At 36.8% G+C, this 20,871-nt stretch overlaps 1 protein-coding gene across 1 annotated transcript in view; it reads left to right on the top strand.

The window, feature by feature from the left end:
- Window positions 1-20,871, top strand: part of ADAMTS19 (ADAM metallopeptidase with thrombospondin type 1 motif 19) — a 446,085-nt gene that overhangs the window by 172,220 nt on the left and 252,994 nt on the right. The window lies entirely within an intron of this gene.

Here is a 20,871-nt window from a genome sequence, read left to right as displayed (position 1 = left end):
GGAAAGAGAGAGAGGGGGTGGGAGAGGAGGGGCACAAAGAAAACCAGATAGAAGGTGACGGGAGACAATTTGACTTTGGGTGAGGGGTATGCAACATAATCAAATGTCAAAATAATCTGGAGATATTTTCTCTGAACATATGTACCCTGATTTATCAATGTCACTGCATTAAAATTAATAAAAATAAGATAAAAAAGATTTATTTCAGATAGGCAGGGGTGGTTTAACATCAGAAAATCATAAAATGTTTCTGTGTAATCCAATTAAAGATGAAAAGCACATCATCATCACAACAGAGAAGGAAAATGTCTTTCATACAATTCAAAACATTCATGATAAAAACTCTGAACCAAATAGGACAAAGTAGGAACTTTACTAACCTGGTTAAAGAGATTTACAAAAAAATGCAGTATCTTTTATAAAAATATCAAAGCATAAAAAGCATTCCTTTAGAATAAGAAACAGAAAGTGGATTCTATATTAATGCATCAGAAATTTTAGGCATTGAAATAAAGTGAATGTTATAATTGTCTACATTTTAAGAAACCAGAATTTGGAATTAAATTATTAAAATAAATGAGAGTTAGGTGATTAGATAATGACTTCTATTTAATAACCAATTGCATTTTATATATGTAGCAGCAATTAGCAGTGAGACATTTAATTAAAGAATTCTATTAAATATAGAAAAAGTAAAATTCTTTGGAATATAACAACATACATTAGACATGAAGAAAATTATTGTAATTATCTTGCAATTTATTAAAGAAGACATAACTCAATGAGAAGGTGAACAATATTCATGGTCTGGAAGATTGAAGATGATATAAATGTCCATTTTTTTCAAATTATCTATTGATACAACGTACTTCCATAAAAATTCTAATGAGAGTTTTTGAGGAAAATTGACAGGCTGATTTTAAATGATATATGGAGGACATTATTAAAAAGTATGTAGGGAAATTTGTCCTATCAGATATCAGAGTATATAAAAGGAAAATGCCATTGTACATACTTAAGAAATTTATAAATTTCCCAAAGCCAGAACACTGAGAGAAGGGGTACTTGATATTAAAAGTTATTCACATGGAGAAAAATTTACATGACTCTCTTATTATTTAAGTATTTTTTTAATTTAGAAAAGAAAATATAGGAAAATAATTAAAAATTTTTGAGGTAGAGACAGATTTCTTAAAAAAGGACACAAAAATGCTAATAATAAAGAAAATACTTGACGAGTTCAATTATATTAATATTTAAATTTTCTGTGTATCAAAAGATACTATAATGACATTGGAAAAAATACCAAGCTTCTATCAGGGAGAAGATACCGTATTTCACAGGTTTTAAGGTGCCTTCATTGTCATTGATTTTAAGACATACTGTTATTTTATGTACCACTCCAGAGAAAGAAAAAATATGATAAATTCTAATGAAAGACATTATTGATTTTAAGAAATACATGATATATAACATTTGCAGAACATAAACCCAACAAAGTATATATTGGAACCCAGTGTATAAAAACAACTTTTATAAATGAGTAAGAAACAAACAACTAGGACGAAAGACTCTAACAGACATTTTTAATATATCAAGTGAATTTTATAAAATGGAAAAATGTTGACCACATTAGTAATATGGGAAATACACATTCAGATCACAAGGAGATTTCTACCAATGAGATTGATAATATTAAAGTGAAAAGTCTTATGTAATCAAGTGAGAAGAATAGGAAATCTTTTACAGTTCAGGAGGGAACGTTAGAAAACTTTTAGCACTATCTACAAAACTGGCACATAAATATCCTGTGACCAATTGATTTTTTTTTATAAATAAATTTTTATTTTAATGGGGTGACATCAATAAATCAGGGTACATATATTCAAAGAAAACATTTCCAGGTTATCCTGTCATTTAGTTCTGTTGCTTACCCATCACCCAAAGAGAGATTGTCCTCCGTCACCCTCTATCCAGTTTTCTTTGTACCCCTTCCCCTCACCCTCTCCCTCCATCCCTCTCCCCACCCCCCGTAACCACCCCACTCCTGTCCATGTCTCTTAGTCTCATTTTTATATCCCACCAATGTATGGAATCCTGCAGTTCTTGTTTTTTTCTGATTCACTTATTTCACTCCGCACAATGTTATCAAGATTCCACCATTCTGCTGTAAGTGATCCGATGTCATCATTTCTTCTAGCTGAATAGTATACCATGGTGTATATGTGCCTCATCTTCTTTATCCAGTCTTCTATTTTTTTACAGTGATTAAAAGCCTTTAAGCAAACTCTTGACCAATACAGCAAGAATCCATAAAAGAGTAGTGTCCTTAACATGTTCACCAAGTCCAAGTTGGCCCCATCACCATGCCAAATCCCTGAAAAATGCAACCCAACCACAGTTCAGTCTGTTAGGAGCTGTCACAGGGAGCAGGAGTCCAGGAAAAGTCCACATCCAGGAAAAGTCTGCATGGCACTGGAGTTGTCACCATTCTATACTTTGCAGCTCATGTCCAAGTCCCAATGACCGCTGCTTCTAGCTGGTAATGATTCAGGTAGACTGGAAAAGCCATTTGCAGCATGCGTGGATATGGAGCTTCTCTTCTCCTCTGCCTGGAGAGATGAGACCAGGTTGCTCTTCCCTGGAGCTCTGTGACTGTGGCATGGTAAAGAGAACCTTGGGATACACTAAGCTGAGTGGCAAAGGTAGATTCATAATAGAAGTTGGCAAAAGGGGGAAAGAGAGCTCTAAATTGGAGTAGGTCCCAGCCTGAAATATGAGTGGGGCATTGAGGTAGGAGGGATAAAGGAAACACTATATATTAAGCAAAGCAGCAGAAAATAGGACTATCAACACCCACAACAGAGATCTTTGAGGGAAGAATAAAAAACCTGACTATTCAGGCAAAACATAGTTAAGTGGCCCTTGTGCAAATGAGATCAGTTTACCTGCTTCTTGGAAGAAATGCCCTAGGCTTGTCCACAGTGTCGTAGATGGGGCCAGTGGCCCTGGGCACCTTCAGCCTTCAGTGGCAAACCCCAGCTTTATGGGCAAGGTTAGGTCATAGGTGGCTGGAGCAGGGCTGGAAGAGACTGAACCCTCCCTTAGAGGAGTGAGGGGGAAGCCCACCTTCCAGTGTCCCTGTTTCCTCACAGCAGAGGCATGTAAGCCTGGCAGGTTTAGCTCAATGACCTTCTTTTCCCCTATTGAAGCAGGATCCAGATGGCATCCTATGAGACCCCTTTGGGGCATTGGAGCCTTTAAGGGTGTATCCTAAAAGCTGATAGTTCCCCTAATCTCTATTGGGCTTTTTCTACCTCTAGGTATCTTAAAAGCCATGCTCAGAAGATCTCACTGAGGGGTTTGAGGATCCCCATCTGCCTATATAAATCTTTTCCATATATCTGGAGCTATTTGGAAAAAGGCAAAACAGTGTTATTAGCTGGATCTAATAAAGAAGGTAGTAGTTTGCAGGCGAAAAAGATTTAGTGTCTCCTGTTCATCAGCATTCAAAAGAAATGTAAATTTTTTTTTAAGTAAAAAGTATGATATGGTAGACCCACAGGAATTCCAGGATATAACTACCCCCTTAAAAAAAATTTTTTTAGCCCTGGCCGGTTGGCTCAGCGGTAGAGCGTCGGCCTAGCGTGCGGAGGACCCGGGTTCGATTCCCGGCCAGGGCACACAGGAGAAGCGCCCATTTGCTTCTCCACCCCTCTGCCGCGCTTTCCTCTCTGTCTCTCTCTTCCCCTCCCGCAGCCAAGGCTCCATTGGAGCAAAGATGGCCCGGGCGCTGGGGATGGCTCCTTGGCCTCTGCCCCAGGCGCTAGAGTGGCTCTGGTCGCAATATGGCGACGCCCAGGATGGGCAGAGCATCGCCCCCTGGTGGGCAGAGCGCCGCCCCATGGTTGGCGTGCCGGGTGGATCCCGGTCGGGCGCATGCGGGAGTCTGTCTGACTGTCTCTCCCTGTTTCCAGCTTCAGAAAAATGGAAAAAAAAAAAAAAAAAAATTTTAAATTGACCTTAAAATGTTTGCTGAGTACACTTTAATAATATCTTAACTTTAAAGATTGTAAGCATGACAAAATACAGTGAATGCTTTTGCTCCATATGCAGGAGCATTTTCAGTTTAGCCAGTTTAGGAAATCCAATAATAGAACAATGCATACAGACAATGAGCTATAACATGCTTAGCAGCCTCTCCTGTTCTGACAGAGGTTACTATAGATCCGGAATATGTATCCACTGTAATATGGACATACGACTGTTTGCCAAATGAAGATATATGAGTAACATCCATCTGCCAAAGTTGTCCTGGTAGGGGTCCTTGAGGTTTAACTCTCAATGAAGGGGCAGTATAGGACCCCTTGGACAGGATTTCCCAATGTGCTGTGCTACTTCCCGAGAAAGTTGAAACTGTTTAAACCGGGCTGCAGCATTCTGGTGATGAATAGTATGAGACTGACTTGCTCAGTCTGTCACGGTTGCTCTAGATAATTTTCTTTTGGGTAGCTTGATCAACAAGATCATTCCTAGGCCCTGGCCGGTTGGCTCAGTGGTAGAGCACAGAAAGCCTGTGCAGGATTCCTGGGTTCGATTCCCAGTCCGAGCACACAGAAGAGCACATCTATTACTCCACCCCTCCCCCTCTCCTTCCTCTCTGTCTCTCTCCTCCCCTCCCGCAGCCAAGGCTCCACCGGAGCAAAGCCACCCCGGGCACTAAGGATGGCCCCATGGCCTCTGCCTCAGTCGCTAGAATGGCTCTGGTTGCAACAGAGCAACACCCCAGATGGGCAGAGCATTTCCCCCTGGTAGGCATGCCAGGTGGATCCCGGTCAGGCGCATGCGGGAATCTGTCACACTGCCTCCCCATTTCCATATTCAGAAAAATACAAAAAAATAAATAAATAAAAGAAAAAATACAACAATAAAAAAAATAAAGAAAAGAAAAGAGAAAAAAAAAAAGAAAAGAAAAAAAAAAGGCATTCCCCTGTGCTAAAGCTCCAGGGAGCATGAAGTGAGCTCGAGTATGTCCCATGAAACATGGAGCTCTATGTTGACATACAGGTTCCCGAAGAAGGAGGAACTGCTGAAACAGTTCATCAGCATTTGTCCCTAAGACAGCAGTTTCCACAGTGGAAACACCATAAGTAAATATTTGCTGTCTGTCTATACATTAAAAGGGGAATATGGCAAATGCTGAACAGCCATGATCTTTGTACCCCTCCCCTCCCCCAATGCCCTCCCTCTCCTCCCCCCACCCTGTAACCCCAACACTGTTGTCCATGTCTCTGAGTCTCATCTTTATGTCCCACCTATGTATGGAATCCTATAGTTCTTAGTTTTTTCTGATTTACTTCTTTCGCTCAGTATAATGTTATCAAGGCCCATCCATGTTGTTGTAAAAGATCCTATGTCATCATTTTTTATGGCTGAGTAGTATTCCATAGTATATATATACCAAAGCTTTTTAATCCACTCGTCCTCTGATGGACACTTGGGCTGTTTACAGATCTTTGCTATTGTGAACAATGCTGCCATAAACATGGGGGTGCATTTCTTCTTTTCAAACAGTGCTATGATGTTCTTAGGGTATATTCCTAACAGTGGTATAGCTGGGTCAAAAGGCAGTTCGATTTTTATTTTCTTGGGGAATCTCCATACTGTTTTCCACAGTGGCTGCACCAGTCTGCATTCCCACCAGCAGTGAAGGAGGGTTCCCTATTCTCCACATCCTCGCCAGCACTTATTCTGTGTTGTTTTATTGATGAGCGCCATTCTGACTGGTGTGAGGTGATATGTCATTGTGGTTTTAATTTGCATTTCTCTAATCATTAGTGAAGTTGAACATTTTTTCATATGCTTATTGGCCATCTGTGTGTCCTCTTTGGAGAAGTGTCTATTCATTTCTTTTTCCCATTTTTGATTGGATTGTTTGTCTTCCTGGTCTTAAGTTTTACAAGTTCTTTATAAATTTTGGTTATTAACCCCTTATCAGACGCAATGTCAAATATATTCTCCCATTGTGTAGTTTGTCTTTTTATTCTGTTCTTATTGTCTTTAGCTGTGCAGAAGCTTTTATAGTTTGATAAAGTCCCATTTGTTTATCCTGTCTTTTATTTCACTTGCCCATGGAGACAAATCAGCAAATATATTGCTGCAAGAGATGTCAGAGAGCTTACTGCCTATGTTTTCTTCTAAGATGCTTATGGTTTCACGGCTTATATTTAAGTCTTTTATCCATTTTGAGTTTTTTTTTTTTTTGTGAGTGGTGTAAATTGGTGGTCTAGTTTCATTTTTTTGCAGGTAGCTGTCCAATTTTCCCAACACCATTTTTTGAAGAGGCTGTCTTTACTCCATTGTATTTCCTTACCTCCTTTGTCAAATATCAGTTGTTCATAGAGCTGTGGGTTTATTTCTGGGTTCTCCGTTCTGTTCCATTGATCTATGTGCCTGTTCTTATGCCAGTACCATGCTGTTTTGAGTACAATGGCCTTATAATATAACTTGATATCCGGAAGTGTGATATCTCCTGCTTTATTCTTCCTTTTCAAGATTGCTGAGGCTATTCGTGTTCTCTTTTGGTTCCATATAAATTTTTGGAATATGTGTTCTATATCTTTGAAGTAAGTCATTGGTATTTTAATCGGTATTGCATTGAATTTATAAATTGCTTTGGGTAATATAGACATTTTAATGATGTTTATTCTTCCTAACCATGAGCATGGTATATGCCTCCACTTATTCGTATCTTCCTTGATTTCTTTTATCAATGTTTTATACTTTTCCGAGTACAAGTCTTTAGTCTCCTTGGTTAGATTTATTCCTAGGTACTTTATTTTTTTTAGTTGCAATGGTAAAGGGGATTGATTCCTTGATTTCTCTTTCTGACAGTTCATTATTAGTGTATAAAAATGCCTTTGATTTCTGACTATTGATTTTATATCCTGCCACCTTGCCGAATTCATTTATCAGGTCTAGTCATTTTTTGACTGAGATTTTAGGGTTTTTTATATAAAATATCATGTCATCTGCAAATAATGATAGTTTTACTTCTTCTTTTCCAATTTGGATGCCTTTTATTTCTTTTTCTTGTCTGATTGCTGTAGCTAGGACTTCTAGAACAATGTTGAATAAGCATGGTGAAAGGGGGCACCCCTGCCTTGTTCCTGATCTTAAGGGTATTACTTTTAATTTTTGCCCATTGAGTATGATGTTGGCTGTGGGTTTGTCATAGATGGCCTTTATCATGTTGAGGTATGTTCCCTGTATTCCCACTTTGCTGAGAGTTTTGATCATGAATGGGTGCTGGATTTTATCAAATGCTTTTTCTGCATCTATTGAAATTATCATGTGGTTTTTCTCCTTTCTTTTGTTTATGTGATGAATCACATTGATTGATTTGCGAATATTGTACCAGCCTTGCCTCCCAAGAATAAATCCCACTTGATCATGGTGTATGATTTTTTCCATATATTGCTGGATCCGGTTTGCTAATATTTTGTTGAGTATTTTTGCATCTAAGTTCATCAGTGATATTGGCCTATAATTTTCTTTCTTTGTGTTGTCTTTGCCTGGTTTTGGAATCAGAATTATGCTCGCCTCATAAAAGGAGTTTGGAAGTCTTCCTTCCTCTTGGATTTTTTGAAATAGCTTGAGAAGGATAGGAGTTAGTTCTTTGAATATTTGGCAGAATTCACTTGTGAAGCCATCAGGCCCAGGACTTTTTTTGGGGGGGAGTTTTTTGATAGATGTTTCAATCTCATTTGTTGTAATTGGTTTGTTTAGGTTTTCTGATTCTTCTAGATTGATTTTTGGAAGATTATATGATTTAGGGAATTTGTCCATTTCATCTAGGTTGTCTAGTTTTTTGGCGTACAGGTCTTCATAGTATTTTCTTACAATATTTTGTATTTCTGTTGTGTCAGTTGTTATTTCTCCACTCTTGTTTCTATTTTTATTTATTTGAGTCCTCTCTCTTTTTTTCTTGGTGAGTCTCATTAAAGGTTCATCGATCTTGTTTACCTTTTCAAAGAACCAGCTTCTGGCTTCATTGATCCTCTGCATTGTTTCTTTAGCCTCTATGTCATTTATTTCTTCTCTGATCTTTATTATTTTCTTCCTTCTACTAGCTCTGGACTTTACTTGCTGTTCTTTTTCTAGTTCTTTTAGATGCAGGGTTAAGTTGTTTATTTGAGCTTTTTCTAGCTTCTTGAGGTATGCCTGTAATGCTATAAACTTCCTTCTCAGGACTGCTTTTGCTGTGTCCCATAAATTTTGAGTTGATGTATGCTTATTATTGTTTGTTTCTAGGAATTTTTTAATTTCTTCTTTGATCTCAATATTAACTCATTCATTATTTAATAACATGCTATTTAGTTTCCAAGTGTTTGAATGTTTTTCAGTTTTTCTATTGTGGTTGATTTCTAGTTTAATGCCATTGTGATCAGAGAAAGTGCTCGATATGATTTCAATTTTCTTAAATTTGTTGAGCCCGCTTTTGTGCCCTAACATGTGGTCTATTCTAGAGAATGTACCATGAGCACTTGAAAAGAATGTATATTCTGCTGCTTTAGAATGAAAGGTTCTGAAGATATCTATTAAATCGAGTTGATCTAATATGTCCTTTAAGTCTGCTGTTTCTTTGTTAATTTTCTTTCTTGAGGATCTATCTAATGATGTTAATGTGGTATTGAAATCTCCTACTATTATAGTATTGCTGTTGATCTCACCCTTTAAGTCCATCAAAGTCTGCTTTATATATATAGGTGCTCTTATATTAGGTGCGTAGATATTTATAATGGTTATATCTTCCTTTTGGATTTCTCCCTTTATCATTATGTAGTGACCTTCTTTATCTGTAACTATGGTCTTGGTTTTAAAGTCCATTTTGTCTGATATAAGTATTGTTACCCCAGCTTTTTTTTCATTTCCATTTGCATTAAATATTTTTTTCCATCCTTTCATCTTTAGTCTGTGTGCATCTTTTGATATAAGGCGTGTCTCCTGTAGACAGCATATGTATGGGTCCTGTTTTCTTATCCACGCAGCTACCCTATGTCTCTTGATTGGATCATTTAATCCATTAACATTTCAGGTTATTACTGATATGTAATTGTTTATTGCCATTTTTTTCTTTAAAATTGTTTTCCTCTTTTGCTATATTCTTTTTTTCCTTTGATCTGTTTACAACAGGTCCCTTAGCATTTCTTGCAGCCTTGGTTTGGTTGCAGTGAATTCCTTGAGGTTTTTTTTTGTCTGTAAAGCGTTTTATTTCTCCTTCAATTTTAAATGATAGCCTTGCTGGATAAAGTAGTCTTGGTTGTCGGTTCTTGTTCTGCATTACTTTGAATATTTTTTACCACTCCCTTCTGGCCTCAAATGTTTCTGTTGAGAAGTCAGAAGTCATCCTTATGGGGGCTCCTTTGTAGGTGATAGTCTTTTTTTCTCTAGCAGCTTTTAATATCTTCTCTTTATCATTTAGCTTTGGTATTTTAATTATGATGTGTCTTGGTGTTGGTTTCTTTGGGTTTCTCCTTAATGGAGTTCTCTGTGCTTCCTGAACATGTGAAATGTTTTCCTGCCTTAATTGGGGGAAGTTTTCTGCTATGATATATTTGAACAAAGCCTCTATCCCTTGTTCTTTCTCTTCTTCTTCAGGAACCCCTATGATGCAGTTTTTATTTGTCTTCATGTTGTCACAGAGCTCTCTTAGAATTTCCTCAGACTTTTTGAGTCTCTTTTCTTTTTTCTGCTCTGCTTCCGTGCCTTTATTTATTGTGTCCTCTAACTCACTGATTCGATTCTCTGCTTCATCCATCCTGCTTTTAATTTCTTCTATTGTATTCTTTATTTCAGATATTGTATTTGTCATTTATGACTGATTCTTTTTTATTATTTCAATGTCCTTTTTTATATTTGTTATCTCTTTATTTAGGTTTTTGTAATGGCCATCTATGGTTGTTCTAATATCTTTGAGCATCCTAACAATCGTTATTTTAAACTCTGCATCTGGTAATTTGGTTATATCTGATTCACTTAGGTCCTTTTCTGGGGATTTCTCTTGGTTTATTTGTGTTGTATTTCTCTGTCTCCGCATTTTCTCTTCGCGAGAGTGGCTGTGATCACGCGCTTGGGTGTACAAGCGTTGGTGGCCTTGGCCTTTGCCCCACCCGCATGTGTGACATTATGCTCGGTCCTGAGGGCACTGGTGAGCACCTTTGCTCAGCTTCGGGTCTCCGCCTGTTTCCGGGCTTTCGCCCCGCCCTTGCAGGAGGGGCCTGTTCGAGGGACGGCTGCTAGCCTTGGCTCTACCGCCGGGCAGGACTGGGTGCCCAAGCTGAGCTCAGTAGCGGAACTCCGCCTCTTCTGGGCTTTTGGCTCCACCCCCACAGGAGGAGCCGGCTACCAAGTCAGACTGCATGCCTGGGTTGCACGGGTGGGGCAAGGCTGTGCTCCTGCGCCCTTGCTCAGGGGCTGGTCTCCACCCTTTCCAGGGTTCCCGCCCTTCTCCCACAGGCTGGATTACAGGCTGCAGGCAGCTGAGCTTGATTGTTTTTGCATGCCCCCTTCTCCCCAGCCGGGCAACATTGAGCTCACACCTGAGCCCAGTGGTGGCCAGCTGGCTTCTGCCCCTGCCAGCAGAACCGGAATTTTGTCTCCCGCTGCTGCTCACCCTCCGGCGAACCCTCAGCCGAGTGGGTGGGGACGTTGCAGCTCAGACCCTAAGACTCACTACTGTAGACCCAAAAGCTCCCTCCTTCTATGCGACTCTGAGTGCCGCGGGGGAACTTGTTTGGCTGCTCTCCTGCTTCCCTTTGCTGGTATTGCTGTTTCCAGGGGAAATATTCACTTCAGCTTTGGGGAGTGACTCATCCCAGGGATTAGGGTGACTATCTCCCAAAATGTTTCTTCCTGTGCCTCCTAGATTACACTCTCTTCCTGTTACTCTGATCCTCTCCTCTCTCCCTGTCCCCAATAGCCCCAGGTGAGTGGTGTGAGAGAGTTCTGCACGGTCCCTTTAAGAAGCATCCTGGATCTGAGAAATCAGACTCTTTCTCACAAACAGTATCCTGACTTGTTTCCAGCTAAATACTGTCCTTACTCCTCTTCTGGGCTCTGCGGCTGCAGGCTGGGGCTTTGTTCCTGGAGCTCAGGACCCTTCCCCCTCTGCTAAACTCACTTCCCTCCATGCGAGTCTCTCCCTGCTGCTGTTCGCTCTGGGGAGCTGGGCAGCCCTTTCTGCTTTTCCTACCAGTCTCGGTGTGGCTTCTTCAGTGTTCCTTGGTTGAAGAGTCCTCTTAGTGTAGTCCAAAGTTGGTTTTTCCAGATGCTAGTTCTTAAAATTAGTTTGTAATCCACTTTGGTTCTGGGAGATAGATGTTGGTATGTCCGCCTACTCCAGCGCCATCTTGTCTAATCAATTGATTTATTCTTAGGCATATAGATAGAGAATCTTATGTGCACTAAACACATATAATAGTATATGAATAGCCATTAATCAAGAGTAAATTAGCTGATCAATATTTGACAAATCAAGAAACCAGTGTCTGTGTGATCTGTACCTGAAAAATATCACCGAATGGGAGAGTTGTAGAAATGATAAAGTATATAACCTCAAGCTATGGAAAGTTTAAATATTTCCTTTTCAGTGAAAGGATAAGAACTCAGTAGGTGAGCCTGGGAAGATACATACACCCTAGGAATTTAAACATGTGTAGGTAACTTATCAAAGTCTAAAGTTAATCAGTTTTCACCTCTGAGGAATATATGTGCTCCTTAAACCACTTCATATATGTAGCCCTGATTGTAGACTATATTATAATTTTTTAAATTTTATTTCATATTTAAAAACCACAAAGTGTTATCATGGTTTTCTATAGGCAGTGCTCATTTAGATTTATCCACATATTTATAATTTTATTAGTTCTTCATTCTTTTTACAACCCAGATCTTTCTTCAGATTGTACTGTCCTACAACCTGAACTGATATTTATTAGAATCTCCTTAAAAAGATCTTCTCATGGCAAACTTTTTCTTTCTTTTTAACATTTTTAAAAATTAACTTAATTTTTTAATTAATTTTAATTTATTGTGTTAACATGAATTCATTTAACTGTCCCACTCATTATAACTCCTGCACCCCCACACCCTTGTCCCCTATTACCCCCTACTTTGCCCCCTTTCTCATAACTCCCTCCCCCCTTCCCTTGGGATTTGCTCTCCTGTTATTTGTATCTCTGTGTTATGTATATATAAGTTGACTTATCCCTTCATCTTCTCTGATCTCATCTCTTCATCCCCCTTCCCTCTGACTGCTGTGCCTCTGGTCCCTGTAATGCTGCCTCTGCCTCTATTCCATTCCTCAGTTCACTTTGTTCATTATATTCCATATATAAGTGAGATCATATGATATTTGTCTTTCTCTGCCTAGCTTATTTTACTTACCATAATAATCTCTAGGTCCATCCATGTTGTCACAAAAAATAAGATTTTTCTTTTTCATGGCTGCATAGTATTCCATTGTGTATAAATATCACTGCTTTTTATCCACTCATCCACTGATGGACACTTTGGCTGTTTCCAGATATTGGCTATTGTAAACAATGCTGCAATAAACATGGGGATGCATATCTTCTTTTGAATTAATGATTTGATATTCTTAGGATATATTCCTTAAAGTGGAATAGCTAGGTCAAAAGGCAGTTCCGTTTTTAATTTTTTCAGGAAACTCCATACTGTTTTCCACAGTGGCTGCACAAGTCTGCATTCCCACCAGCAGTGCAGGAGAGTTCCCTTTTCTCCACACCCTCACCAGCACTTGTGTGTTGATCTGTTAATGAACACCACTCTGACAGGTGTGAGGTGGTATCTCATTGTGCTTTTAATTTGCATTTCTCTGGTGATTAGTGATTTTGAACATTTTTTCATGTGCATATTGGCCATTGGCCATCTGTATGTCCTCTTTGGAGAAGTGTCTATTCTGTTCCTTTGCCTATTTTTAAATTGGATTGTTTACCTTCCTGGTGTTGAGATTTAGAAGTTCTTTATAAATTTTGGTTATTAACCCCTTATCAGACATATGGGCAAATATGTTCTCCCATTGAGTGGGTTTTTTTTTTCTTTTGGTCTTGGTGTCTTTTGCTGTGCAAAAGCTTTTTAATTTGATATAGTCCCATTTGTTCATCCTGTCCTTTATTTCACTTGCCTGTGCAGATAAATTGGCAAAAATATTGCTACGAGACATACCAGAGAGTTTACTGCCTAAGTTTTCTTCCAAAATGTTTATGGTTTCAGACTTACATTTAAGTCTTTTATCCATTTTGAGTTTATTTTTGTGAATGGTGTAAATCGATGGTCTAGTTTTATTTTTTTGCAGGTAGCTGTCCAATTTTCCCAACACTATTGATTAAAGAGACTGTCTACTCCACTCTATGCTCTTACCTCCTTTGTCAAATATCAATTGACCATAAAGGCATGGGTTTATTTCTGGGTTCTCTGTTCTTTTCCAGTGATCTGTATGCCTGTTCTTATGCCAGTACCAAGCTGTTTTTTATTACTATGACCTTGTAGTATAACTTGATATCCAGAAGTGTGATACCTCCCACTTTGTTCTTCATTTTCAAGATTGCTGAGGCTTTTCATGTTCTATTTGGGTCTATATAAAGTTTTGGAATATTTGTTCTATATATTTGAAGTATGCCATTGTTATTTTAATAGGAATTGCATTGAATTTATAGATTTCTTTGGGTAATATAGACATTTTAATGATTTATATTCTTCCTACCCATAAACATGGTATATGCTTCCACTTGTTTGTATCTTTCTTGATTTCTTTTTTCAATGTCTTATAATTTTTCTGAGTACAAGTCTTTTACTTCCTTGGTTAAATTTACTCCTAGGTACTTTATTTTTGTTTCAATAGTGAATGGGATTGTTTCTTTAATTTTTTTCCTCAAAGTTTATTGTTTGTATATAAAAATTCTCCTGATTTCTGAATATTAATTTTACATTCTGCCACCTTGCTGAATCATTTATCAAGTCTAGTAGTTTTTTGGCTGGTAGCTTTACTTCATCTTTTCCAGTTTGGATACTTTTTATTTCTTCTTGTTGTCAAATTGCTGTGGCTAGGACTTTCAGAACCAGGTTGAATAAGAGTGGTGAAAGAGAACACCACTGCCTTGTTCCTGATCTTAAAGGGATTGCTTTTAATTTTTGTCCATTGAGTATGATGTTGGCTGTTGGTTTGTCATATATGCCTTTAATATGTTGAGGTATGTTCCCTGTATTGACACTTTGCTGAGAATTTTGAACATAAATGAGTGCTGGATTTTATCAAATGTTTTTTCTGCATCCTTTGATATAATTATATGATTTTTATCCTTCCTTTTGTTTATGTGATGAATCACATTTATTGATTTGCAAATATTGTGCCAGCGTTACCTCCTAGGAATAAATCCCACTTGACTATTATGTACGTTTTTTTTATGTCAGGTTTGCTAATATTTTGTTCAGAATTTTAGCATCTATAGTCATTAGGGTTAATGACTATAGTCTTCTTTTTTTGTAGTGTCTTTACTTGGTTTTTGAATGAGGACAATGCTTGCCTCATTATAGGAGCTTGGGAGTCTTCCCTCTTCTTGAATTTTTTCAAATAGCTTGAGAAGAATAGATGTTATGTCTTCTTTGAATGTGTGTTAAAATGCACTTGTGAAGCCATTTGGTCCATGACTCTTGTTTGCTGGGAGTTTTTTTTAAACTTTTAATTTTGTTTGTTGTAATCACTCTGTTTAGGTTTTCTGATTGTTTCTGATTCAGGAGAATGTATGTTTGTAGGAATTTATCCATTTCACCTAGGTTATCCAATTTTTTTCATATAGATCTTCATAATGTTTTCTTATAATTCTTTGTATTTCTTCAGTGTAATTTGTTACTTCTCCTCTTTCATTTCTAATTTTATTAATTTGAGTTCTCTCCCTTTGTTTCTTGATGAGTCTGGTTAACATTTCATCAATCTTGTTACCTTTTCAAAGAACCAGTTCTTGGTTGCATTGATCTTCTGTATTGTTTTTTTTTAAGCTTCTATGTCATTCATTTGTACTCTGATGTTTATTATTTCTTTCCCTCTCTTTCCTCTAGGCTTTACTTGTTGTTTTTTCTCTACATGGTTCTTTAAATAAAAGGTGAAGTTGTTTATTTGAGCTTTTTCTTGCTTCTTAAGGTATGCCTGTAATGGTATGAACTTCTCTCTCAGAACTGCTTTCGCTGAATCACATAGATTTTGAGTTGTTGTATGTTAATTTTCATTTGTTTTAGGGAAATTTTTTACTTCTTTCTTGATCTTATTATTAACCCAATCATTATTTAATAACATGCTATTTAGCCTCCAAGTGTTTGAATGTTTTTCAGTTTTACTATTGAAGTTGATTTCTAGTTTCATGCCATTGTGATCAGAGAAAGTGTTTAATATTATTTCAGTCTTCTTAAGTTTATTGAGACTTGTTTTGTGTCCTAACATGTGGTCTATCCTAAAGAATGTACTATGAGACTTGAAAAATATGTATATTCTGGTTCTTCAGGATGAAAGGTTCTGTAGATATCAATTAAATCCTGTTGATCTAGTGCAGTGCTTCTCAAAGTATGCACCAGGGCATACTGGTGCACCCTCAAATATTTCCAGGTGCACCCTATGGTATTCCAGCAAAATACATGCCTATTGAGGACCAAAAAAACAACAGGGTTTTTAAGAGTTTAGATTTTGGGGGGACATAGTTGTGGGGAATTGTCTTTAAGCTGACAGTCTGCCCAACCCCTCACCTCACTTGCTTGATTAGGTTGCAAAAGGCTGTTAAGCTGTAGTGCTGGATTGTTTACACTACGCCCATGTTCCCCAGAAAGACTGAAAGCAAGTTTCTTCTATCCTTTGTTTGGTGTAAAGTTAACATTTGCTAATGGCCTCACTTTGCCTTATAAATAAAGGAAGATGTGGTTTGGTGGCACTTTTTGTTCTTGTCAGCAGTAGTTGCAGGGCCCTCCTGACCCTGTATTTTCTTAATTCTGCACCATTCCCACTCAGGACCTGGAATTACTAGCTGCGCTGGTTCATGGCATGTGTCCAGATATAAAAATAAATATAGTTACTCTATTATACCATTTCATTATGGAAATACCACTTTTTTTGTTTACACATCATTATTATATTTATTATTAACACATCATTATATTATTTTTAGATGAATACACCCAAATAAAATGGATAGATTTCTCAAAAAGAAGCGTGATATTGAAGAATCTGATTCTGGAAGTGAGCAAAAGTTAAGTGCACGTAAGAAAGCAAAGTTGCAGCCTACTCACAAATACAATGAAAGTTATTTAAGCTTTGGTTTCACTTGGACCAGAAGTGAAGATCATCCTTTACCGCTATGTTTAGTATGTGGTTGTAAAATGGCAAATGAATCATTGCTTCCTAGTAAATTGAGTAAACATTTTAAAACTATACACTCTAATTTACAAGATAAATTTGTAAGTGTTTTCAAGAGACTGTCTGAACAGCAAATTCTTTTAAAACTATAATGACTCTTTCTGATAAAGCTCAAATTGCTTCTTATCAAGTCTCAGAACTGATAGCAAAAAAATATGAAAGCTCATACTTTAGGTGAGTCACTTATTTTGCCTGCATGCAAAAAATGGTCATGACAATGCTAGGAAATAAGCAGCAATAAAAATAAGCAAGATTCTTCTGTCCAATAATACAGTTCACAGGCCTATTATAGAAATGTCTTCTGATATCAAGAAAAATGTATGCAGTAATAAGCTTCAGTATTCAAATTTTGCATTGCAAGTTGATAAGTCAACAGACATTACCAATATGGTGCAACTCAGCATTTGTTCGTTTTATTAATGAAGATCAAATAGTAAATCAGTTTCTTTTTTGCAAAGTATTAGGTGTCTCTTCAAAAGGTGAAGATGTTTATAACATTTTGAATAACTTTCTTGATAAATGAATGGCAGTTAGCATAGAAGTCATGTGTAGGCATTTGTATAGATGGCGCCCCTTCCTTGGTAGGCTGTGTTAAGGGTCTTACATCTTTGGAAAAAAAAACAAAATGAGAAAGTTATTGTAAGTCATTGCTTTCTTGATAGGGAGGCCTTGATGGCAAAAACATTGGGAGAAAAATTAAGAGAAGTTTTAGATCAAGTTGCTCAGATAGTAAAATTTATTAAAACAAGACCTGTCAAATTGCATTTATTCAAAAAGCTTTGTATCAATATGGATTCACAACACAGATGGCTGCTTTTTACATACTGAGATGAGGTGGTTGTCAAGGGGAAAAGTACTTACTCATGTACATGAGCTATGACAAGATCTTTTTAGTCTTAGATGAAAGTTACATTTTTGTAACCTCCTTTGGTGCAAATTTTGGATTGCCAGGTTACAGTATTTGGCCGATATATTTCAGCAGCTCAATATTTTGAATACTAGCATGCAAGGGAAAGAAGAAAATATTCTCATATCCACTGACAAAATGAAAGCATTTCAGAGAAAACTACAGATTTGGAAAAGAAAAGCTCTTGAAGGTAATTTGGAGATGTTTCCTTTGGTAAATAACACTTGCATAAATTAAACACTTCCAATAATATTTTCACATTTAATAAGTTTAGAAGAATGATTGGTTCTTATTTTCCATCATTTAACACTGAACAATACAATTGAATTAAAAACCCATTCATGGAAACTTCAAGTGATTTTGGTTTAGCATTAACAGAAGAAGAAGAACTGGCAGCTATATCCACTGATCATGGATTGATGATTAAACAAAAGTAATTGTCTCTTGAAGCCTTTTGGATTTCTAGAAGAATATGTGGCAATATCTAAAAAAGCTTTGAACATTTTACTACAGTTTTCAACATCCTATTTATGTGAATTAGGATTTTCTACCCAATACACAATTCAGAGTAAAAAGAGAGAAATTCTTCAATATATTGATAAGGAAATGAGAGTTTGCCTTTAAAATATGTATATGCACAAACATTGAAGAAATCGCTAGGACACATCAGGCTCATATTTCTCATAAACACAAGAATGACAAAACACATTCACACTGGAACCTGCTGAATTTACCAAATCTTTTTTTTCTTATACATTTTTATTAATTTTAATGCGGTGACATCAATAAATCAGAGTACATATGTTCAAAGAAAACATGTCCAGGTTATCTTGTCATTCAATTGTATACCCATTCCCCAAAGTCAGATTGTCCTCTATCACCTTCTATCTAGTTTTCTTTGTGCCCCTCCCCCTCCCCCTTCCCCTCTCCCTCCCTCTACTCCTTACCCCCTTCCCTGGTAACCACCACACTCTTGTCCATGTCTGCTAGTCTCATTTTTATGTCCCACCTATGTATGAAATCATGCTGTTCTTAGTTTTTTCTGATTTACTTATTTCACTCCGTATAATGTTATCAAGATCCAACGATTTTGTTGTAAATGATCTGATGTCATCATTTCTTATGGCTGAGTAGTATTCCATAGTGTATATGTGCCACATCTCCTTTATTTAGTCTATTGAAGGGCTTTTTGGTTGTTTCCATATCTTGGCCACTGTGAACAATGCAGCAATGAAAATGGGGCTACATGTGTTTTTACGTGTCAATGTCTTTGAGTTTTGGAGGTATATACCCAGTAGAGAGATTGCTGGGTCATAAGGTAGTACTATTTTCAGTTTTTTGAGGAACCACAATACTTTCTTCCATAATGGTTGTACTACCTTACATTCCCACCAACAGTGAATGAGGGTTCCTTTGTCTCCACAGCCTCTCCAACATTTGCTATTACCTGTCTTGTTGCTAATAGCTAATCTAACAGGTGTGAGGTTGTATCTCATTGTAGTTTTGATTTGCATTTCTCTAATAACTAATGAAGATGAGCATCTTTTCATATATCTGTTGGCCATTTGTATTTCTTCCTGGGAGAAGTGTCTGTTCATGTGCTCTTCCCATTTTTTTATTGGATTGTTTGTTTGTTTGTTATTGATTTTTATGAGTTCTTTGTATATTTTAAATATTAGGCCCTTATCTGAGCTGTTGTTTGAAAATATCATTTCCCATTTAGTTGGCTGTTTATTTTGTTGTCAGTTTCTGTTGCTGAGCAAAAACTTCTTAGTCTGATGTAGTCCCATTCATTCATCTTTGCCTTCACTTCTCTTGCCTTTGGAGTCAAATTTATAAAATGCTCTTTATGGCCAAAATCCATAAGTTTAGTACCTATGTTTTCTTCTATGTACTTTATTGTTTCAGGTCTTATATTTAGGTCTTTGATCCATTTTGAATTAATTTTAGTACAAGGGGACAAACTGTAGTCAATTTTTATTCTTTTGCATGTGGCTTTTCAGTTTTCCCAGCATCATTTGTTGAAGGGGCTTTCTTTTCTTCATTGTGTGTTGTTGGCCCCTTAATCGAAAATTATTTGACCATATATATGTGATTTTATTTCTGGACTTTCTATTCTGTTCCATTGGTGTGAGTGTCTATTTTTCTGCCAATACCATGCTGTTTTGATTGTCATGGCTCTATAATATATGATAGTTTGAAGTCAGGTATTGTAATGCCCCCAGCTTCATTCTTTTTCTTTAGGATTGCTTTGGCTATTTGGGTTTTTTTATAGTTCCATATAAATCTGATGATTTTTTGTTCCATTTCTTTAAAAAATGTCATTAGAATTTTGATGGGATTTGCATTAAATTTGTGTATTGCTTTGGGTAATATGGTCATTTTGATTATATTTATTCTTCCTATCCAAGAACAAGGAATATTTTCCATTTTATTGTATCTTTTTCTATTTCCCTTAACAATGCTTTGTAGTTTTTGTTAGATAGGTCCTTTACATTCTTTGTTATGTTTATTCCTAGGTATTTTATTTTTTTTGTTGCAATCGTGAAGGAGATTATTTTTTTGAGTTTGTTTTTTAATGTTTCATTGTTGGCATATAGAAAGGCTATGGACATTTGTATATTAATTTTGTATCCTGCGACCTTACTGTATTGGTTTGATGTTTCTAGTAATTTTTTTGTGGAGTCTTTGGGGCTTTCAATGTACAGGATCATATCATCTGCAAAAAGTGAAACCTTTACCTCTTCTTTTCCAATATGGATGCCTTTTATTTCTTTATCTTGTCTTGATTGCTCTGGCTAGAACTTCTAGCACCACGATAAATAAGAGTGAAGAGAGTGGACAACCCTGTCTTGTTCCTGATTTAAGGGGGAAAGTCCTCAGTTTTATGCCATTTAATATGATGTTAGCTGATGGTTTATCATATATGGCCTTTATCATGTTGAGTTATTTTCCTTCTATACCCATTTTGTTGAGTGTTTTAAACATAAAGTTGTGTTGTATTTTACCGAATGCCTTTTCTGTATCTATTGATAAGATCATATGGTTTTTGTTCTTTGTTTTGTTGATATGGCATATTACGTTAACCATTTTATGTATGTTGAACCATCCTTGAGATTCTGGGATGAATCCCACTTGATCATGATGTATTATTTTTTTAATATGTTGTTGTATTCGATTTGCTAGTATTTTGTTTAGTATTTTAGCATCTGTATTTATTAGAGATATTGGTCTGTAGTTTTCTTTTTTTGTGCCGTCCTTGCCAGGTTTTGGTATGAGGGTTATGTTGGCCTCATAAAATGTGTTTGGAAGTATTACTCTTTCTTTAATTTTTTGGAAGACTTTGAGTAGAATAGGAACCAAGTCTTCTTTCAATGTTTGATAGAATTCGCTAGTATAACTGTCTAGGCCTGGACTTTTATTGTGGGGGAGGTTTTTAATAGTTTTTTTCTATTTCATCCCTGCAAATTGGTCTGTTTAGGCC

The sequence above is a fragment of the Saccopteryx leptura genome, chromosome 6 (genome assembly GCF_036850995.1).
Source record: "Saccopteryx leptura isolate mSacLep1 chromosome 6, mSacLep1_pri_phased_curated, whole genome shotgun sequence".
NCBI lineage: Eukaryota > Metazoa > Chordata > Mammalia > Chiroptera > Emballonuridae > Saccopteryx > Saccopteryx leptura.
This window is presented reverse-complemented; position numbering and strand designations above follow the sequence as displayed.